The sequence below is a fragment of the Babylonia areolata genome, chromosome 1, assembly GCF_041734735.1.
Source record: "Babylonia areolata isolate BAREFJ2019XMU chromosome 1, ASM4173473v1, whole genome shotgun sequence".
Classification (NCBI taxonomy): Eukaryota; Metazoa; Mollusca; class Gastropoda; order Neogastropoda; family Buccinidae; genus Babylonia; species Babylonia areolata.
In genome coordinates this window covers 22,444,005-22,466,504 of record NC_134876.1, presented here as the reverse complement: position 1 = coordinate 22,466,504, position 22,500 = coordinate 22,444,005, and the positions used below count along the sequence as shown (strand labels likewise).

At 41.6% G+C, this 22,500-nt stretch overlaps 1 protein-coding gene across 4 annotated transcripts in view; it reads left to right on the top strand.

Annotated features, from left to right (window-relative positions):
• Positions 1-22,500, top strand: part of LOC143280886 (uncharacterized) — a 313,523-nt gene that overhangs the window by 104,003 nt on the left and 187,020 nt on the right. For all 4 annotated transcript variants that reach the window (XM_076585677.1, XM_076585641.1, XM_076585657.1 and 1 more), the window contains one exon: positions 21,984-22,075. The gene's annotated coding sequence lies outside the window, so the exon portion shown is untranslated. The remainder of the gene's footprint in view (positions 1-21,983; positions 22,076-22,500) is intronic.

Here is a 22,500-nt window from a genome sequence, read left to right as displayed (position 1 = left end):
ACAATATCGTTTGTGGTACATTTGAATCACAGATTATTTCCTTTCTTGGTAAATTGCTGAAACGCTGTTTACTAACAGGAAGTGTATTGTTGGTTATTATAAACTTTGCTAACTCAATAATCGACTGTTAAAAGTTGCTGACATAAGCATGATGGTGTGACTTGGGCATTGCCAGGTAAGGAAAGGTAAATGAAATAAGAAGGCATTGCAGCAGGAAACTAAAATGTATTTCGTGTGTCCGCATTTTTTTCGTTTGTTTGTCGTTTTTTGCACAATAGGTGAACAGCCTTTCTTTCTTCTTCTTGTCCAGTCAAATGCAAAGACATGAGCAGGTGAAAATAAAAGTAACATACGTTAAAATGAGAAAGCTCGAAAGAGTTAAAGAGACAGACAGACAGAGACACAGACAAATAGACACAGATGGGGGTTGGAAATACATAAAATTAAAATTAAAAATATTGCTTAGAGCCCAGCCGACCATGAAGGCCATATCAGGGCTATTGGAAATACATAGATTTTCGTTTCCGTATACACTGCTCTTCAGTACCTATACAATTAATCGATCACTTGCAGATATAAATTGCTATCAATCAGTGTTAAATAATCTATTTTATCTTTCCAGTGAAAAACAGAGACTTAATCAAGTGAAAGCAGACAGTAAGCATATGTTGTTTTTTAATGAGAGAGCACGAAAGAGGACATGACAGACGAAGACAGACACTCAGACAAGCATACAGACAGACAGACAGACATGGAATGGGAATTACACGGATCTGTAGCTTTTGAAGACACTACTAACGGAACACAAGATCTACTGCAGATCTGCCAGTTACCTGCATTATCTTAATTTACAGTTCTGTTTGGACGGCTGAGTCATGTAATCTGAATAGTTATGAACTGGGGGAAACAAATTTTTATTTCCCTGTCTCTCCGTCTGTCTTTGCCTGTCTGTCTATCTGTTTGGCTGGCTAACTGTGTATCTGACACACACACACACGCGCGCACACACACACACACACACACACACACACACACACACACACACACACACACACACACACACACACACACACACACACACACACACACACACACACACACACACACACACACACATTTCCACTCTCCCTCTCTCTCTTTCCCTATCTGTCTATCTACATATCTATATGTCTCCCTCTCTCTCTCTGTTTCTCTGCCTCTCTCTCTCTCTCTCTCTCTCTCTCTCTCTCTCTCTCTCTCTCTCTCTCTCTCTCCTCTTTCACTGTCTCTGTGAAATATTGTCAAGGTATCAACAAACAACATAATCAAATAAACTATCGCTATTCACTCTGATGAGAGATGGCTTGTGAGAATCAAGGTACCACATTGCATAAAAAGGACGCCTTCCTCATCATTCACGATATCAGAAGAAAAACGAGAGACAGACAGACAGACAGACAGAGACAGAGATAGAGACAGAGATAGAGAGGCAGACAGAGAGGGAAATAGAAAGAGAGAAAGAAAGATAAAGAGACACGCAGAGAGAGAGAGAGAGAGAGAGAGAGAGAGAGAGAGAGAGAGAGAGAGAGAGAGAGAGAAGGTGGTAATGTGGGTTGGGGTTGGGTTTGGGATGGAACCTAATGGACTATTCATAACACGTTTTCTGTGGGGAATTGTGTCACCGGGCAGAAAATATGCCCTCCAGTTCGTTCATTCGTTGGCATTCGCAACACTGCCCCCCCAAAAAACGTGCAGAATGGCATCTAATGCAATATTCATAACAAGCGTATTCTGCTGCCATTTGGATCGCACTGTTTCTTGGAAGCTTTTGGAGGCCTGTTTCCTTGTTCGGGCTCTGATCATGCACACTGCCCTAGCCACTTCGTGACAGAAGCTGAAAACATTATGTAGCTTAATGTTTTCCCTCTTTTTGTGAATAAATACATGCACAAATAGGCAAACACATTAATATAAACGTGAATGCATCAACACATCGACACAGAAATGAATATAAAAAAAAATGAATGAATGAATGAATGAATGAATGAATGAATGAATAATTAATTGAATAACTATCTTTATACACTAGCAAACAGGTACTCAAATGCTTACATGAATAGAAACAAAAATGAACACACACACACACACACGCACGCACGCGCGCGCGCACACACACACACACACACACACACGCACGCACGCACGCACGCACGCACGCACGCACGCACACACACACACACACACACACAGATTCAAACACGAACCAGCCAAATGATCGATGCATTTTTTCTTCGATCTGGAATCTACTATGCAGATATGAAACAAACTTTCGAAAAAGGCTAACCATATATGACTAGATCATTATGACGCAACAACATTTGTGCAAGACTTTTTTTTTCTGTGGTAATAGAAAAATCAATGTATGAATGAATGAATAGAACAATAAATCACATAAAATAATAAAGAAAAAGAAGGAAAGAAAGAAGAATAAGAATGGACAGAAAGAAAGAATTTGAAATGAAGAACGAAAGAAAGGACGCAAAAAGGAAGCAATAATCCCATCATTCCCAAACGGAAACTTTATTCGCCGTTCCTAAGCAAAAGTGGATAACGAGAAGAGTTGCTCATCCTCTTCACTATGTCTATGGCTCTGTATATCCGACAGCAGGATAATGGGGAAAATCAGCTCCTCGGTCAACAACCTTTCCCTGTCGTTTTGAAAAAATGGCTTTGCAAAGATGCGGGAAAAAAGTGGGACGGGCGCAGGGAGGGGCGCCATAAACATTTTCCCCAGTCAATGATGGCAACCAGGGGATCCAGTAAAATCATCTTTAAACAGAAAGGGCCATTTGTTATGCCTGGCATGATTCTTGTTTCATCTCTTGTGTGGCAAAGAGGAAGACTTCTTCTTCTGCGTTCACTCGTATGCACACGAGTGGGCTTTTACGTGTATGACCGTTTTTACCCCGCCATGTAGGCAGCCATACTCCGTTTTCGGGGGTGTGCATGCTGGGTATGTTCTTGTTTCCATAACCCACCGAAAGCTGACATGGATTACAGGATCTTTAACGTGCGTATTTGATCTTCTGCTTGCATATACACACGAAGGGGGTTCAGGCACTAGCAGGTCTGCACATATGTTGACCTGGGAGATCGTAAAAATCTCTACCCTTTACCCACCAGGCGCCGTCACCGTGATTCGAACCCGGGACCCTCAGATTGACAGTCCAACGCTTTAACCACTCGGCTATTGCGCCCGTCTAAAGAGGAAGACAAGAGAGAACAGTGGTATGAGAATGCAATAATGCCAATGAAAAAAAAAAAAAAAAAAAAGTTAACATTAATGTCATAAAAAGAAGGAACGATGGGATAAAAAAACGTCAATACAAGATTGAACGAGAATAAGGAAAAGATATAACCCTGAGGATTTGCAGTTTCGTTGCATGTGGATATGGATATCTCCTTATCGCAGCTTTGACATAGATAGTCAACATCAATCCAGTAAGTCGAATTCGGGCAATATATGTTGTGTAAAACATGCTGACGTAAGCACCCTCTCTACAGCATACATACTCATGTTTTGACGATTTAGAACAACATAAAAGAAACAACAACATAAAAATGCTCTCTTCAACAAATTTATCAATCGCAACGCAAACTGCATGCCCAGAGAGAGAGAGAGAGAGAGAGAGAGAGAACCGTTCACTGCAATGTGTATGAAACTGTGTACATGTGAAAAGGATGAATAATTTCTTCCTTAACTTCACCTTGCAATGACGATGAAAACAAACATGTGAGGTTTGTAATTTTCAACGTAAACGCCACAAGAAATGCAAAGCTTGTGGCAACAATACCTCTTGGATGTAGCTATAACTGTGGACATAAATAACTGCATACTGATGCAAACAAAAGAAAATAAAAGCCACAAATCCCTGTGAGGGAGAAAAAGACATAGAAGAAGAAGAACAGAGCGTTTCTATTCACTTCCGATTACGTTGACGTTTTTTGTTGTTGTGGGGTTTTTTTGTTTGTTTTTTTCCAGTTGTACACAAACGCGCGTGCATTTTTTGCCCTTTTATCTTTGTTATCATTCCAGAGAACTGACAGGAAACAAAACGATCACTGTTGTCACAAGGGACAATGCATCACAGGAGGAATATCGGCATCAAACATTGCAAGAAAATCGCTGTGTTTGGCTTCTTTGTTCGCCCGGAGACTGTTGACAGCCTGGTCACACGAAATGGTTCTGGCAATACAGGGACAGGACATTGATTCAATGGGCCCAGTTCGGTGATGTCAGGCATTCTGTGGACACGGAGAAAAGTTGGGATAAAAATGTAATAAATTTAGATTATGCATGAGCTGGATGGAACTGTATTTCATTCTGCTTAGTTTTGTTGTTGTTTTTTTTGTTTGTTTGTTTGTTTGTTTTGTTGGGGTTTTTTCTTTTGCATGCTTATTGTTGTTGATTTTTTCCATTGGTTTATCAGTTTCGTTGACTTTAATTTCAGGATTTGTCATGTTAGATTCAATGGTCAAGAAACAGATTGACACACACGAAGAAGCAGAAAAACAGAGAAAGATAGAACCACATGTATAAAAGAGAAACGGATGGAGATATATAAAGAGAGAGAGCAAACATACAGACAGAGAGACAGAGGCAGAGAGGTAAAGACAGACACAGAGACACACAGAAGGGGGTGGTAAAACGAGAAAATTTGTCCTCACAAGAGGAATCTTAGCATCAAACATTGCAAGAAAATCGCTGTGTTTGGCTTCTATGTTCGCCCGGAGACTGTTGACAGCCTGGTCACACGAAATGGTTCTAGCAATACAGGGACAGGACATTGATTTCATGGGCCCAGTTAGGTGATGTCAGGCATTCTGTGGACACGGAGACAAGTTGGGATAAAAATGTAATAAATTTAGATTATGCATGAGCTGGATGGAACTGTATTTCATTCTGCTTAGTTTTGTTTTGTTTTCTTTTCTTTTCTTTTGCATGCTTATTGTTGTTGATTTTTTTCCATTCGTTTATCAGTTTCGTTGACTTTAATTTCAGGATTTGTCATGTTAGATTCAATGGTCAAGAAACAGATTGACACACACGAAGAAGCAGAAAAACAGAGAAAGACAGAACCACATGTATAAAAGAGAAACGGATGGAGACATATAAAGAGAGAGAGAGAGAGAGAGAGAGAGAGAGAGAGAGAGAGAGAGAGAGAGAGAGGCAAACATACAGACAGAGAGACAAAGGCAGAGAGGTAAAGACAGACACAGAGACATACAGAAGGGGGTGGGAAAAACGAGAAAATTTGTCCTCTGCAACATTTGTGAAATGTCCAAATGAAAGAGAATACATGTTCTTCTTTTGCCTTACAGTAATGACAATTCTTAAATAAATAACTGAACAATTATGTGAGATCTTTTGATATTATCAACGAAAAACACTTCAAGAAAGAAGAACTTTTGTTAACAGTACCTCTTGGGTATAACTGTGGACATAAAAATGCTGCATAGCAATGCAAATAAAGGAACATAAAAAACAACGATCCCTGTGAGGGAGAAAAAGACAAAGAAGACAAACAGCACATTTATATTGACTGCCTCTCATGTTGAGGGCTTTTCCAGTTGTATGAAAACGCGCGTGCATTTTCGCTCTTTGATCTTTGCTATCGTTCGAGAACACAGATCAGAAACAAAACGATCACAATCACAAGGGACAATGCATCACAGGAGGAATATCGGCATCAAACATTGCAAGAAAACCGCTGTGTTTGGCTTCTATGTTCGCCCGGAGACTGTTGACAGCCTGGTCACACGAAATGGTTCTGGCAATACAGGGACAGGACATTGATGTCAGGCATTCTGTGGACACGGAGACAAGTCGTGATAAAAAGTGAATAAACTACATAATTCATGAGTATGATGGGACGATATATCATTCTACTTTTTTAGTCTTTTTTCTCTTTGTTAACTCACTCAGTACGGCCAGTCCTCTCTTCTCCTCTACACAGACCCCTCGGATGTCCAGTGGGTGTCTGAATGACCCAACCTTTAGCTTCCGTCGTCAGAATTGTGGTATTCTTTGTCAACATTTACCTCTTCATTATAAGAGCCTTCTGCTTGCAATATTTTGATGGTGGTAATTGGGATGGAACGCTGTTAACGTCGTCTCTTTCGCCGTTCGTATGGAGAGAGTTAACTAGTTTTGATATCTTTAATTCCAGGAACTGCCATGTTAAGCTTGGATGATACAAAATCAGATTGACAAACAACAGAGACAGAGAATAACAGATAGGGAAACGTTTTATAAACGATAGATGTATTGAGAGAGGGAGAGAGAGAGAGAGAGGGGGGGGTTAGCAATCAATAAAAAGGAGTTTAGAAGATTCCAAACAGTTCAAGTGTCACAGAACCAGGCCAAATATATATATATATATATATATATATATATATATATATATATATATATACCTTCTGATCTATGGGTCGCAAAAAAACTATTTGGGAACTGTTTTTGTCAGGGGGAGTGGGATGGAGGATGGTGAAATAGTGCTGAATCTTTGGCAGCCAGTGGTGTATGCAGCTAAAGTAATAAGCAACACTCATGACCAGAGGAAGTTTCTTACATCTGCATTTCCATTTTTTTACAATGAAACCCCACGGCCTATCGTTTCTAAAGTACTTGATAACTGTTGGGTTTCTTTTATTTCTGAAACATCAATTTCTCAAAACCATTTATGCACATGTACTTGAAACAGTTTTTCGTGCATTCAGTGAGAAGTCAGTGGCATACCTCTCGTATTTTTAACTCACTCAGTACGGCCAGTCCTCTCTTCTCCTCTACACAGACCCGTCGGATGTCCAGTGGGTGTCTGAATGACCCAATCGTTAGCTTCCGTCGTCAGAATTGTGGTATTCTTTGTCAACATTCACCTCTTCAGTATAAGAGCCATCCTCTTGCAATATTTTGATGATGGTAGTTGGGGTGAAACGCTGTTAACGTCGTCTCTTTCGCCGTTCGTATGGAGAGAGTTAAACGATGTTTTTAAATCATACCATCTTTTAGAAAATGGTCCGTAAACTTTGATGTGAAATCTGTATATTGCCCTTCCAAAGCGCTGATAAGAGAACCAAAATCACAAAGAATGCTGCATCACAGAAGGAATCTCGGCATCGACCGTGCAAGAAAATATGTGTGTTTGCCTTCATGTTCACCTTGAGAAGGTTTATTGCTTCACTGCACGTGCTGGTTCTGGAGATAGGGAGATAGGAGTATCGATCTGGTGGCTCCAGCTAGGTAATTTCTGGAATTCCCTTTTATCAGAGAGAGAGAGAGAGAGAGAGAGAGAGAGAGAGAGAGAGAGAGAGAGCACGTCATACGCATCTATTTGCATAGCAATTACTTTTAAGTGGGAAAGAGAGAGAGACAGACAGACAGTGACAGATACATAGACAGAAACGTACAGTTCTGATATATCAGTTGCATCAATGGTGCATCCTATGGAGACATTCTTCTAATTGAAGTATCTATTCTTAAAGGAACGAGCTCTCTTTTTTCTCTTCATCAAATCTCTGCACTCAGTTCTTTCAAGACAGACACACAGACAAAGAATGAGACATAGAGTGATAAAGACATAGAGAAACAGAGATGAAGAGCGACAGAATGCCAGAGAGAGAGAGGGGGAGAGAGGGAGGGAGAGAGTTCACCGCAAGACCTTTAGTTCGTGTGACAAAGAATTGTGAACCTTCTGTGTGCTATCATAATATTGTCATAACTTCAAACGCGTGTGCTTTTTCGCCCTCTGATCTAAATTATCATTTCAAAGCTTTGATAAGAAAGACAATCATACGCAAGAAAGAAAATCAAACACACAAGAAACCCTGCATCACAGGAGGAATCTTTGCATCACAAAATGCAAGAAAACCACTGTGCTTGTCCCCGGATAGTGCTGACAGCCTCACCGCACGTGACGGTTCAAGCTATACAGTGACATGAACATTGAAGAGGACCATTGATTCCATGGGTCCTATTGACACACGTCAGGCATCCCCTTTTGTCACAGTGACAGAGAGATCTGAAACGTCAGGCATATGAATATGTATGGTGTCTTCTTCACACAAGTTTGTTTTTCGATCGTCTTTATTTGTGTGTGTATTTGTATCCTTACCGTCTCATGTATTTATCTATTTATTCATTAATTTATTTAGATAAATGTATATATGTATTTCTTTATTTTTTTATTGCTTTTTCATTTAATTCCCCATTATCTATTTATGTATATATTTATTAATTGATTGATTTATATGCATTACTTATCTATTCATGCATTCATCTGCTTTTTATTTATTGATGCATTTATTGTTATATATTAATGTCATTGTTAATCGTTTTAGTTATGGTATTCACTCATTCATCTGATGGGAGTCTCCCGTCGGACCAACGGATGAGTAGGCAAGCAGGCTTATCTGTCGGAATGTGTCCTCATATGGGAGAAGAGACCGATCCTGGATGCACAGCACTTCCCACAGGTGTTGCAAGGGGAAACGTCTCCAGAAGTTGAACCCTGCTTCCTTCGCTCATGCCTCTCCTTAATGGCCAGCGTTCTCTTGTTTTCAAACCCTGACCAGAACAGGTGACTTTTTTCAGAGTCCCACATGTGCAGATACTGCCACGTGTAGAACGGTCTCGGCAGGTGCAGGTTTTTTCTTCGGAGTTCCGTCTCCTAGGAGGACTTCCAGCCAGGGATAAGAGCTCCCCTTGCCCTTTGGTCATCCTCTTCCACCTTCACAGCCGTTGGGAAACGTTTCCTCCTCTGCCTGGTCCGTCGTTGGGAGACTTCACATCTACATATCAACTTATATAGATATATCAAAGGAAGAAGAAGAGGAGAAGGAGACAGAAAAGGAACGAAAGACCTTCACTCATGGTTAACATCAACTGAAAACAAAGAAATGAACCCCCAAGTCTCTGAGACATCGATCAGCACACAGGTCCGTCACTCCCGTCAATAGATGCATTCTGCCGTGCATGTCTGGCACTCATTCAGAAGGGGGTCTTTCCTGGTTGGAATTTAGGCAAACAAAAAGCACTTTACCTCATGACGATCATTTCCTGATGTTGGCATTAACTGGTTTTCCTGATGTAAGGCAAGCTTATTGTTGATGTTGGTAGGGTAACTGCAGCGTGCTGAGATTCTAGGAACGAGCGTTTGTACAACACGATCATTTCCATCCAAGGCGAAGGACAGACACATGGTTGATGTTTCTTCTTCTTCTTGTTTTTGTTTTTTTTTTCATGGCGAGGGGACTGAACCCACGTGGAAGTGAGGAGTATCCATGGGCATAGCTTAAAGGTGGACATAGTTATGCTCAACGTAATTGGGTCAGAGAGACAAGTAGAAAGAAAGAACGAAAAACATACAGACAGAGAGACAGCTAGCTAGCTAGCTAGCTAGCTAGCTAGATAAATTGATACACCCCATCCGTTTGTTTGTAGAGTAATGTATTGTCATGGCTCACCTGCATGGCTTGTGTGTGTGTGTGTGTGTGTGTGTGTGTGTGTGTGTGTGTGTGTGTGTGTGTGTGTGTGTGTGTGGAGAGAGAGAGAGAGAGAGAGAGAGAGAGAGAGAGAGAAACAGAAAGAAAGGAAAAAGAAGAAATAAAGAAAGAAATACAGTTAATAACGTTGTGACAGAAGGTATAACAGGAGACTACATAATTAATAACAAATCAAAATTAAGAGACAACACAAGACAACCACTAAATACCACTGCCAAAAGCAAAGCAACGAACCCGAATCTCCAAGATACCTATCACCACCAAGCTGTCCCGTTACTACGCCAATAAGCTTTGCTCCGCCATGCATGTCTAGCACTCATTTCAGCAGGCTGCGGGGTACATGGCTTTCCTTAATGGGAGGCTGGCCAAGAAAAGCACTTGACCTTCGTGACGATCACTTCCTGGTGTTTGCATTATCTGGTTTTCCTGATGTAAGGCAAGCTTATTGCTGATGTTGGTAGGGTAACTGCTGTGTGCTGAGAGTCTAAGAAAATGTGGTTGTACCACACGATCGTTTCCATCTAAAACTATTGAAAACCGTAATGGTTGATGTTGTGTTTTGTGATCCTGTGTAATTACCTCCTGAAGTGAAGATGTTTCGTGGGCATGGGGTTTTATGTTGGCAAGGTTATGCACAAAGTGGCTGGGGTAGATAGATAGACAGATAGATAGACACACTCATATTTGTGTATGTATGTGTGAGTGTGGGTTGGGTGTTGTTTTTTTTTTGTTTTGTTTTGTTTTTGTTTTTTTTTTCATTCGTTTCACTTTTGTTTAGCTAAGAAAGCAGACAGACTGACAGACAGACACTGACAGAGTGACAGAAAGTTAGAAAAGGAGTAAATCAAAGTATGCCATATTCACACAACGTATGACAAACGAAAGACTACCCCAAACACACTTCTACTGAAAACAAAGAAATATACCCCATGTCTCCACAGATATCGATCACCACCCAGGCTGTTCCGTCACTATTTCAACAAGCTTAGCTCTGCCATGCATGTCTAGCACTCGTTTCAGAACTGGCGGGTGGGGGAAGAGGGGGGTGGGGAGTGAGTGGGGCGGGGGGTGGGGTGACAGGGCTTTCCTTAATGGAAGGCTGGCCAACAAAAGCACTTTACCTTCGTGACGATCACTTCCTGGTGTTTGCTTTCCTTACGTAAGGCAAGCTTATTGTTGATGTTGGTAGGGTAACTGCAGCGTGCTGAGACTCAAAGAACGAGCGTTTGTACAACGCGATCATTTCCATCCAAGGCGATGGAAAACGTATGGTTGATGTTCGTGATTTTTTTTTTTTTTCACAGTGACTGACTTCATTTGGAAGTATAGATAATTCATGGGCATGGCTTAATTGTTGATATGGATATGTACAAAGCAGTTGGGTCAGAGAGACAGGTTGATAGAAAGACAGAGAGGAAGAAACGAACAAAGAAATAAAGATAGATATAGAGACATATAGATTGATTGCTTGAAGGATAAATACTTCGATACTTTGATACATATGTATATATTGATGCACCCCTCATCCGTTTGTTTGCAGTGTAGTATCCCGTCATGGCTCACATACATGGTTTGTGTGTGTGAGAAGAGGATAGAAAGACAGACAGACAGACAAACAGAAACAGAGAAAGAAAAAAAACATGAGGAAAGAAAGACACAGACAATGAGACAGTGACAGGAAGCAAAAAAAAAAAAAAAATGAGACTGCATAATCACAAATTAAAAAAGAAAAAGCACAAAATAAGCACTACTAATGTACCATTTCAAAACAAAACAAAACAAAACAACAACAGCAACAACAACAACAACAAAACACACAAAGAAATGAACCCGATTTTCCAAGATATCTATCACCACCCAAGCTGATCAGTCACTACGTCAACAAGCTGAGTTCTGCCGTGCATGTTTAGCACTCATTTCAACGAAGTGAGGGTGGGGGTGGGGGTGGTTTCCTTGATTAGAGGCTGGCCAACAAAAGCAAGTGACCTCGTGGCGATAGTTTCCCGGTGTGTGCATAAACTGTTTGTTTTTTTTCTGAACCGTGGCAAGCTTTCTGCTGATGTTGAGAGGTTATTGCAACATGCCGGGACTCTCAGAACGTGTGTCTGTTTGTACTACACGATCGATTCTACCCAGGGACAGGGGCAGCCTTGCAGTTCACGTGTGATGGTTTTGTGTTAAGGGATTGACCTCGTGAAATAAGCATAGAAGTTTCCATGGGCATGGTTTACATGATTTTGCAGCAAGTGGTTCGGTTACATAGTAAGAAAGACAAATACCTTGATTTGCGAGGCCACCTTTGTGTTACCGTAAAGACGACCGCGCACTCAAGAAAGAAACAGAAATCGAGAAGCTTATCATTTCCATTGCAAAATTGATAAGGGTTGCTCATGTCTGAATTACTGTAAATTTGAAAATACTATGGTGAAAAGTCCTGTTGTTGGGTCAGAATATCAGATCAAAGTGCCAAGTTTAGAGAATACAAAAAATATAAACATAACAGTAAATGCAGTTTGCATATAATTAGGCTTCATTTTTTTTGTGCCCATCCCAGAGGTGCAATATTGTTTTAAACAAGATGACTGGAAAGAACTGAATTTTTCCTATTTTTATGCCTAATTTGGTGTCAACTGACAAAGTATTTGCAGAGAAAATGTCAATGTTAAAGTTTACCACGGACACCCAGACACACAGACACAGACACAGACACACACACACACACACACACACACACACACACACACACACAACCGAACACCGGGTTAAAACATAGACTCACTTTGTTTACACAAGTGAGTCAAAGACCACAAAAAAACACGAGTGAATAAAAAACACCTGGTAATTATAGGCAGTGACAAAAGCCTAATGCATCAAAAGACCACAGCAATAATCGGATTCTTCCTGTTATTTCTGCTGCACTCGAAGGCGTGAGTTAATAATCACCTGTCCAACGATCTTTTACGCTCGTCTAAAGAGAAGAAGAAGAAGAAGAAATCAACGCTCTTTTGTTTGTTTTGTTTCGTTTAATCCTATGGCTGTCTCTCTGACTCTGTCTTTCTGTATTTGCCTCTCTGTATCTTCTTCTTCTTCTTCTTCTTCTCTCTCTCTCTCTCTCTCTCTCTCTCTCTCTCCATCTCCTTTACTCTCTCACTTTCTCTCTGCATTATGTATGCCCTTCTGCATGAATACCTTTTCCCTTCAGTTATGTGTCTGTGTGTGTTATTTGTAATAGATGTAGACTAGCAAGGATAAATTGGAAGAATAGGTTGTGCCTAAGATTTTAATCCTTGAATAAAAAAAAAGGTTTTGAGTTCTGAGTTCTGGGTTCTGTTGTTATCCCCACCGTTTATCTGGGAGTTTTGTTGTTGTTGTTGTTGTTGTTGTTGTTTTGTTTTGTTTGTTTTTGTTTTGTTTGTTTGTTTGTTTTTTTCTCAGTCTTATTTGGTGTTATTACCGTTACGTTGTGTACCCGAGCGACCGAACTTCTTCTGCGCTATTTTCAAAGGAAGCAAGAGAGGCTGCACTATTGGCCTGTCTGTCTGTTTTTGATGTCTGGTTGTGGACGTGTGCATTCATTTCCACGCCCCGACAACTTACAGGGGCACAGCCACTACACCCATTTGACGGTCGCCACTCTTTTTATTCCCCGTCTCTATTGCACCTTATACTTGGAGTGAGCTTGCTCCCTCTCTCGCTTCGACAAATCTCTGCACTCAGCTCTTTCAAGTCTGGCCTTAGTAGTAAAGCCTACCTCTTTTCCTGAGTAGTTCTACTCCTTCTACTCTCCTTCGTCTTTCCGGTCCGTACTTTCCTTAGCTTTCTATTTACTTGTCTTTTTTTTTTCTTTTTCTTTTTAATGTTGTCGTTCATTCTTCTGATTCAGAGTTACGCACGCGTGTGAATGATGAGGGTGAAAGCGCTTTGGTGAGTCTCTGCTCAAAAGATGCAGCGCTTTTGCTATTATTATCATTATTATTGTTGTTATTGTCGTCGTCATCATCATCATCGTTATTGTTGTTGTTGCTGTTGTCCTCTCTAAGGAGGAAGATGGCAGAATGGTCAAGACGCTCAGCTGCCAATACAGAGAGTCCATGAGGATGTGGGTTCGATTCCAGCTCTCGCCCTTTCTCCCAAGTTTGACTGGAAAATCAAACTGAGCGTCTAGTCATTCAGATGAGACGATAAACCGAGGTCCCGTGCATTGAAGAAGAACTCATGGCAAGGAGAATGTTGTCCTCTGGCAAAATTTTGTAGAATAAATCCACTCTGACAGGTACACAAATGTATCAGCATGCACTCAAGGCCTGACAAAGTGCGTTGGGTTATTCAGCTGGTCTGGCATCTACCTTGCAGATGTAGTGTAGCGTATATGAATTTGTCCGAATGCAGTGACATCTCCTTGAAAAACTGAAACTGAAGCTGTTGTACTCTCCTCCTCCTCTTCTTTTTCTTTTTCTTCTTCTTTTTCTTCTTCTTTTTCTTCTTCTTCTCCCCCTCCCCTCCTCCTCCGCCCTCCTCCTCCTCCTCCTCCTCCTCCTCCTTCTTCTTCTTCTTCTTCTTCTTCTTCTTCTTCTTCTTCTTCTTCTTCTTCTTCTTCTTCTTCTTCTTCTTCTTCTTCTTCTTCTTCTTCTTCTTCTTCTTCTTCTTCTCCTCCTCCTCCTCCACTTCCTCCTCCTTCTCCTCCTCCTCCTCCTTCTTCTTCTTCTTCCTCCTCCTACTCCTCCTCTTCTTCTTCTTTTTGTTGTAGCTATTGTCATTAGCATCATTATTGTTCTTGTTATTGTTATCATCATCATTCTCCTAATTGTTGTTGTTGCTGTTGTTGTTATCGATGGGTTTTTGTTTTCTTTCAAGACGTCTTTCTAACGCAATCATTGTGTTACTCGTGTGTGTGTGTGTGTGTGTGTGTGTGTGTGTGTGTGTGTGTGTGTGTGTGTGTGTGTGTGTGTGTGTGTGTGTGTGTGTGTGTGTTTATGTGCGTGTGTGTGTGTATGTGTGTGTGTGTGTGTGCGCGCGGGCGCGTGTGTGTGTGTGTGCAACTGTTTAGTAGTTTCCGCTTATTCTCTTCATATATCGCAAAAAGACAAATGGATGCAGCATGTACTCCACGTCCATCTGCTGCAAAGTGTCTGAGAAATCGATTCACTCTGTCTGCTGCCAGGAAACGTTGAGCGGTAACAGAGCGAAGAAAGACAGGAGGGGGGTTGGGGGGTAGGGGGGGGGTGCGTTGAGGGAGGCGGGGGGGGGAGGGGGAAGCAAAAGCCAAAGGTAAAGAAACAGACAATGGAATGAATTCAATCTTTTTTCTTGAAAACCGCAACAACATAACTACACCGGGGGAAACTGAGAGAGAGGGAGAGGGGGAGGGGCGTGGGGGGGTGGGGGCGTTGGGGAGGGAGGGAGGAAGGGAGGAGCGGGTGTTTACATGCACGTGAGAAGGAATCAATACAGAAGGCAGCAGAAAGAGCCTTTCATTAAGACTCAGCATGTGATGCTGAATTTGCACACGTCATGGAGCTTTTCACTGAAGTGGGGGGTAATTTCATTCCTGACTTCCCTTTGCTATCAGAAATCATCATGTGTGTGTGTGTGTGTGTGTGTGTGTGTGTGTCTGTCTGTCTCTCCGTGTCTCTGTTTCTGCCTCTGTTTCTATCATTGTTTATCGGCCTCTGTCTTCCTGATTCCACGTCTCTGTCTGTCTGTCTTATTTTTTACTAAGTTCGCCTGACCCCCTGTCTATCTATCTGTCTGTCTGACTGTCTCTTGGTCTGCACCCCCCCCCCCCTCCCCCCGCACCCCTATCCCTAAACGCACACCGATAAATGCAAACGCTATAAGCAATTTCACACCGACGAGAAGAATGATAACGATCTTTGAAACACATCATTAATGAACATAGGGCTGATGAAAGGATCACACCACAATAAAGAAATAAGGCCTATCTGGGGCGAATAGTCTCCTTTCTCCTTTTGACGTAAATAACAGTAAGATATATATATATATATATATATATATATATATATATATATATATATATATATATATATATATATATATATTTTTTTTTATTTTTTTAGTGACATCAAAAGTACGGCGCAAGAAGGTATAGTAGAGGGTGGGTGGTGGGTGCAATTAAAAACAAACAAACAAACAGAAACGTGGCTCATGTTGAAAGTGAATTAACTTCTTTGACGTAACTAAGAATAATATGATAACAAAAAATAAGAGATAAGGGGTAGAGGAACATTTACGGAATGTAAAAAAAAAGGTCATTTGACGTGGTAAAAAAAAAAAAGAAAAAAAAAAAAAAGCAAACAACAACACAGTTTCGGTTTCAGTTTCTAAACGAGGCATCAATACGTTTGGACAACCCCATATTCGCTACACCACATCTACTTGGCAGATGCTGGAGCAATGGCTCAACCCAACGCGCTTAGGCCTTGAGTGCATGCATATGGAGTGATTACATAGAGGTAACGCGTCCGCCTACAAAGCGAGAGAATCTGAACGCGCTGGTTCGAATCCGATATTTTCTCCCCCTCCACTAGACCTTGAGTGGTGGTCTGGACGCTAGTCATTCGGATGAGACGATAAACCGAGGTCCCGTGTACTTAGCGCACGTAAAAGAACCCACGGCAACAAAAAAATGGGTAGCGCTGTAGTGTAGCGACGCGCTATCTCTGGGGAAAGCAGCCCGAATTTCACACAGAGAAATATGATGTGATAAAAAGAGAAACACAAATATGTTTGTGTACCCGTAAGAGCAGAGAGAGAGTACATGTCTCCTACAGAATTTTGCCAGAGGACAACACTCTCGTTGCCATGGGTTCGATTTTCAGTGCGCCAAGTGTGTGCCGCACTCAGGACTTCCGATTTTCAACTCATCCGAACGACTACACGTTCAGTTCGATTTCCTATTCGAACGTGGCAGAAAGGGTGTGAGCGGGATTCGAACCCAGTCCCTCACGGACTCTGTATTGGCAGACGAGCGTCTTAACCATTCTGCCACCTTCCTCCTTCAAATCAACACAAAAAAGAACAAAAGAAACAGGCAGATAAGAAGAATAGCAAAAGAAAAAAAAAAAGAGGGAGGTTGCGGGTGGGGTTTCTAGTCGCACTGTAGCCAGGAAGTATAACAGTATTTGAGTTGCACTGGTTCGGAAATCCAAACCGGTTTTAATCAAAGTGTTAGTTTTTGTGTGTTTTTTTGTTGTTGTTTTTTTGTTTGTTTGTTTGATTGTTTGTTGTTTTTGTGTGGGTTTGATTTTTTTTTTTAAAGTTTTGTTGTTGTTTTCTTGCGTGTGGTCAGTACTCATTTTGAAAACTGTACCGGTTTCACACACACACACACACACACACACACACACACACACACACACACACACACACACACACACACACACACACACACATACACGCACACACACATACAAGCACACACACACATATGTATATGAGAGAGAGAATTAGAGAGACAGACAAACAGACAGACAGACAGGCAGGCAGGCAGACAGACAGATAGACAGAGACAGAGAAAGACACACAGACAGACAGACTGAGAGAGAGAGAGAGATAGAGTCAGAGACACAGACATGGACAGAGACAAAGAGAGACAGAGAAAAACAGACAGTTGCATACTCATATTTAGAGACAGAGTCAGAGACAGAGACAAAGAGAGACAGAGACTGAAACTGAAACTGAAACTGTTTAATGTCATTAGCATAAATGCCACAATGACATGGGTTTCACAATTTCATGGGTATTGTCAAAGAAAAGCAAACATTAAACATAAACAAAGAAAAGTCTCAAAGACTATTCTACACATGCAGACAACAGTCTCTCAGCGTATATGCGAATCTCCGTCTATGTACATACAAAATAGGCCGACACCTTGTCAAAAGGAATGTATTCGTTACTGTTCAATAAGTAAACCACCAGGCACCTTAAGAAGAAATAAATAATCTGTGTGAACTATAAGCAGAATGTTTGAGACTGAGATACAGAGAGAAACAGAGACAGACAGACAGTTACATACTCACATACATAGACAGAGACAGAGTCAGAGACATGGACATAGACAGAGAGAGAGAGACAGAGACTGAGATACAGAGAGAGACTGAGACAGACAGACAGACAGGCAAATTCACATACAGAGACAGAGAGACAGACAGAGGCAAAGACAGAAACACAGAGAGACAGAGAGAGCAGTCACAAACCCACCAAGCGAGCAGTGTACAAACACTGGGGGTACTAGTGTAGTCGGAAAAGTGACGTGTCCCTGTTGAGTCTTTTGATTGCTTGCCAAGCTTCTTCCTCTTTATCAGCGCTTCTCTTTCTCTCTCTGTCTCTCTCTGTCTCTCTGTCTCTGTATGTCTGTCTGTCCGTCTGTCTCTGTCTCTATCTCTGTCTCTGTGTCTCTGTTTCTGCATTTCTATTTGCCTCTGTGTCTGTCTCTGTCTGTTTCTCTCTCTGACCGTCACTCTGTCTCTGTCTATCTCTCTTTCCCTCAGTCTCTCTGTTTCTCTGTCTCTGTCTGTCTGTCTATCTATGTCTTTCTGTCCCTGTGTCTGTCTCAGTATCTGTTTCTCTCTGTCTTCACTGGCTCGGTTTATGTCTGTCTGTCTGTCTGTCTGTCTGTCTGTCTGTCTGTCTGTCTCTCTCTCTCTCTCTCTCTCTCTCTCTCTCTCTCTCTCTCTGTACATTTGCAATACATATCATCATAAATACAAATTCATTTAGTTGTGTCCATTCTACTTTATTCTATTTCATGTTTAAGTATTCATCAGATTTTTATTGTTTCTTGTCCTGGAAGTGAGATATTTGAGCTAACAACTAGAGTCCTTTTGTTCTCACTCATATCCATATTTACGGAAGCAAGCCAACCCCAATAATTAATGTATTTGTCTACGTTCCGGGTATTTGTAAATCGTGACACCTGAGAAAACGTATATTGAAAAAAAGATGTTGGCAAAAAGAAAAATAGAAGTACACGTGTTTATTCTGATTTAAAAACAAACAAACAAATAAACAAACACAAAAACCTCACACCACTCGTAATCCTAGAGGCACAGCCTTTCTTGATGATTACATCAGCTTGCAATCCATGATTATCTCCGAGGCTAAACAATCCCTCTCTCATCCCATCTCTCTCTGTGTCCCTCTCTCTCTCTCTCTCTCTCTCTCTCTCTCTCTCTCTCTCTCTCTCTCTCTCTCTCTCTCTCTCTCTCATCCCATTTCTCTCTGTCTCTCTGTCTCTCTCTTTCTCATCCCATCTGTGTGTGTGTGTGTGTGTGTGTGTGTGTGTGTGTGTGTGTGTGTGTCTTTCTGTCTGTCTGTCTGTCTCTCTCATCCCATCTCTGTGTGTGTTTCTGTCTCTGTCTCTCTCTCATCCCATCTCTCTCTCTCTCTCTCTCTCTCTTTCAATCTCACTATCATCTCTTATCTCATCTTTCCAAACGAAGAGAATGCAGTTCAAGACAAGCACACACACACACACACACACACACACACACACACACACACACACACACACACACACACACACACACACACACACACACACACACACACACACACACACACACACACACACACACACACACACACACACACACGGCAGGACATTGAGTACCAACCAACCAACACGATCAGACACGGGGAAATATAACCAGCAGGGGAGGCAATCAAGGCATGGAAAGGAAAAAAAGGAAAGAAGAGAACGGGAATTCTTGGCTGTGTTGGGTGTGTGTGTGTGTGTGGGGGGGGGGGGGGGGGGGGGGGGAGGGGGCGGATGGATGTTTACAGCTTCGTTGCTCTGCAAGGTCTTCTCTGTGTCCAGGCATGGACCTGGCATTGGCATAACAGTGGGAAGCCAATTTCTGCTGGATTGAGGGGGAGCTCTATTTTGTATCGTATTTTTGCTATTTCCGTGGGGTTTTTTTGTTTGTTTTGTTGTTGTTTTTTGGGTTTGTTTGTTTTTTTCAATACTAACTCGCCTCTTTTTATGTGGATCCATGGATGTCTCTGTCTCTGTGTCCTTCTCGGTCTCTGCCTCACTGTCGAGCTGGATCTCTCTCTGTCTCTGTCTCTGTCTCTGTCTCTGTCTCTCTCTCTCTCTCTCTCTCTCTCTCTCTCTCTCCAATGAAAGAGCTGTATTTGTGTTTTGGGAAAGGAGCGAAGTGACATGCTCATTGGATCGCTCGGGCAACACAGCCCAGGACAATCATTGTGAGGGTGAAAAGATCCCTTTTGACCAGTGTCGTATGGGTTGTGTCGATACAGTGTTGTTGTTGTTGTTGTTGTTGTTGTTTTTCTCACAGGTTTGCTCATGCACGAACACTCTTCGTGTGTATGAGCGCGCAGGAAATCAACTGCGTACATGATCAGCAAGATCTATCAAACATTATGATGTCGTTTGTGTCACACGTGTAATGAAAGAAGAAGAAGAAAAATGGAGAGGAGGAGGAGAAAAAAGAGCAAGAGGGCGAGGGGAGGAGGAGTAGGAGGAGAAAGAAGAGGAGTAGGAGGAGGAGGAAGAGGAGGAAGAGGAGGAGGAAGACAACTCTCGGCAAGAGAGATACACATCGATTACCGCCTAAGCTATCGCGCATAGAATAAGCGTGGAAGTGAACATTTTGAAATGGGAAACATGTGACTAGGTTGTCAAAGATAAACTGGTTATTGGGGCTGATTTATCAAGATAGAAGATGAAGAAGAAGACGATGATGATGAGGAGGAGGAGGAGGATGAAGAAGAAGAAGAAGAAGAAGAAGAAGTCAGAAAAAAGAAAAGTTTGCAATCAGAAAACTAAATACGATAAGACTAAAAGAAAGCGCCAACGAAATTGACAACAAATAGGATCTAAATTTGATAACCCATTTGATTATTTTGTTCTGGATTTATAAGAAGAAGAAGAAGAAGAAACTAGAGGGAAAATGTCTGTGAAGAGAAATGAATAAAACTTGCAGGACAGTAGAAAACAAACCACAAACTAAACAATTTGGTTCCTAATCTCATAACATAATTACACATTTCCAGCAAACTGTTGTTTTGTTTTGTTTTTTCTACACTACTCTGAGAGAGAGAGAGAGAGAGAGAGAGAGAGAGAGAGAGAGAGAGAGAGAGAGAGAGAGAGAGAGAGTAAATAAAGATGTTGAACAAATACTGCGAATGTAGAGAAGCTTGGTCATCTAGAATGTTACATGCATGCTGGGTTTAGACTTGTCAGCCTTACATAAACACCTCGCGAACTGCGCCTATTTGGTCATTTGGACAGCAACAAAACAATAGCAGTTCACCAACGGTGAGTCTTCACCCCCCCCCCCCCCCGTACATCCCCATCCCCCCCCACCCCCACCCCCACCAAAACACACACACACAAAACCTGTTGAGTTAACATCCCAACATGAAAAGCTCAAAGACACGAAGATCAGACACACGCTCATCTCTGAGAATATACAGCTCGCCTGTGTTCTTCTTAGATCAGTCCATTTATTAATTTCATTTAGCCATTTTCCTCCCATATCTGCAGGAAATGAAAGTTCACAGATAAACACCGAGGGAATTCTCTCCATGAAGATCTGTCTCCAGCATAACCACTTTACGATTCATTCTCATCAAAAGTTGTTGTGGTGTTTTTTTCCCTGGACACAAATATCTGCAAAAAAGAAAGATTTTTTTTTTTTTTTAATCCATGTAAGCAAATTGCCAGCAGCCAATAGGAGCCAACAGCAGCCCGAGTATATATCTGGATGGGTTTATCAGTAGTCATCAAATGACAATATACATTTATGTCCTGTAGTCGAAACACATCTTCGCGCTGATAGAAGGTGAAGGTGAAGGTTCAGCAATTTTCTTCTAGACGATTGATGTATCTTTTTTTTTTTTTTTTTATGCATCTATTTATTCATGCTTTTTTTACTGATTTTTTTTTTAAACATGAACTGAGCTAACAGTATTATTGCTCATTTCGGTATATCATGTGATTCTCTCTCTCTGTCTCTCTGTCTCTGTCTCTGTCTTTCTCCCTCTCTCTCTCTCTCTCTCTCTCTCTCTCTCTCTCTCTCTCTCTCTCTCTCCTGACTCTTCAACGTTTCTTTCTCAAATGAGTGCCTGTGTGCGCGTGCATGTGTGTGTGTGTGTGTGTGTGTGTGTGTGTGTGTGTGTGTGTGTGTGTGTGTGTGTGTATGCATGTGTGAGCACGCGCGCGCGAAATTTTATGTATCTGTATGCGTGTGTGTGTAAGTGTGCACTCGCGCGCACCTATGCGTGTTTATGTGCATCTGAGAATGTGTGTAAAAATGTTTTATCAAATGCATGTGAGCGTGCAATTGCGCGCACCAGTTCATTAAATTGACGAATGCATCATAAAACGCAGCTATTACACAGTTCTCCTTAGTTACAGTTTCTTCTTTTTTTTTTCTTTTTTTTTTAAATTTCAGGTCCATTTCCGTTCCGAAGTGCCCAGTGTGCTGATCACATTGCCATACAGAACTGAGCTTTGAACGCGGTCACTTCTCTGCTTCGTCCAATGGTAAGTACGTTTCGGTCACTTTATAAAGATTGTTTTGCTTTTCGTGTTTCTTTCTTTCTTCTTCTTCTTCTTCTTCTTCTTCTTCTTCTTCTTCTTCTTCTTCTTCTTCTTCTTCTTCTTCTTCTTCTTCTTCTTCTTCTTCTTCTTCTTCCTCCTCCTCCTCCTCCTTTCTTTCTTTCTTTCTTTCTTCTTCTTCTTCTTCTTCTTCTTCTTCTTCTTCCTCCTCCTCCTCCTCCCTTACTTCTTCTTCTTCTTCTTCTTCTTCTTCTTCTTCTTCTTTGTCTCCTTCTTCTTCTTCTGTATATTATATTCAATAACCAAGCGACATGATGTGGCTCAAAGGACACACACACGCACGCACACACACACTCTTTGAAACAAGCTCGCGCACGAGCGCACACCGGAATTTCCAGTGCCGTCCTATT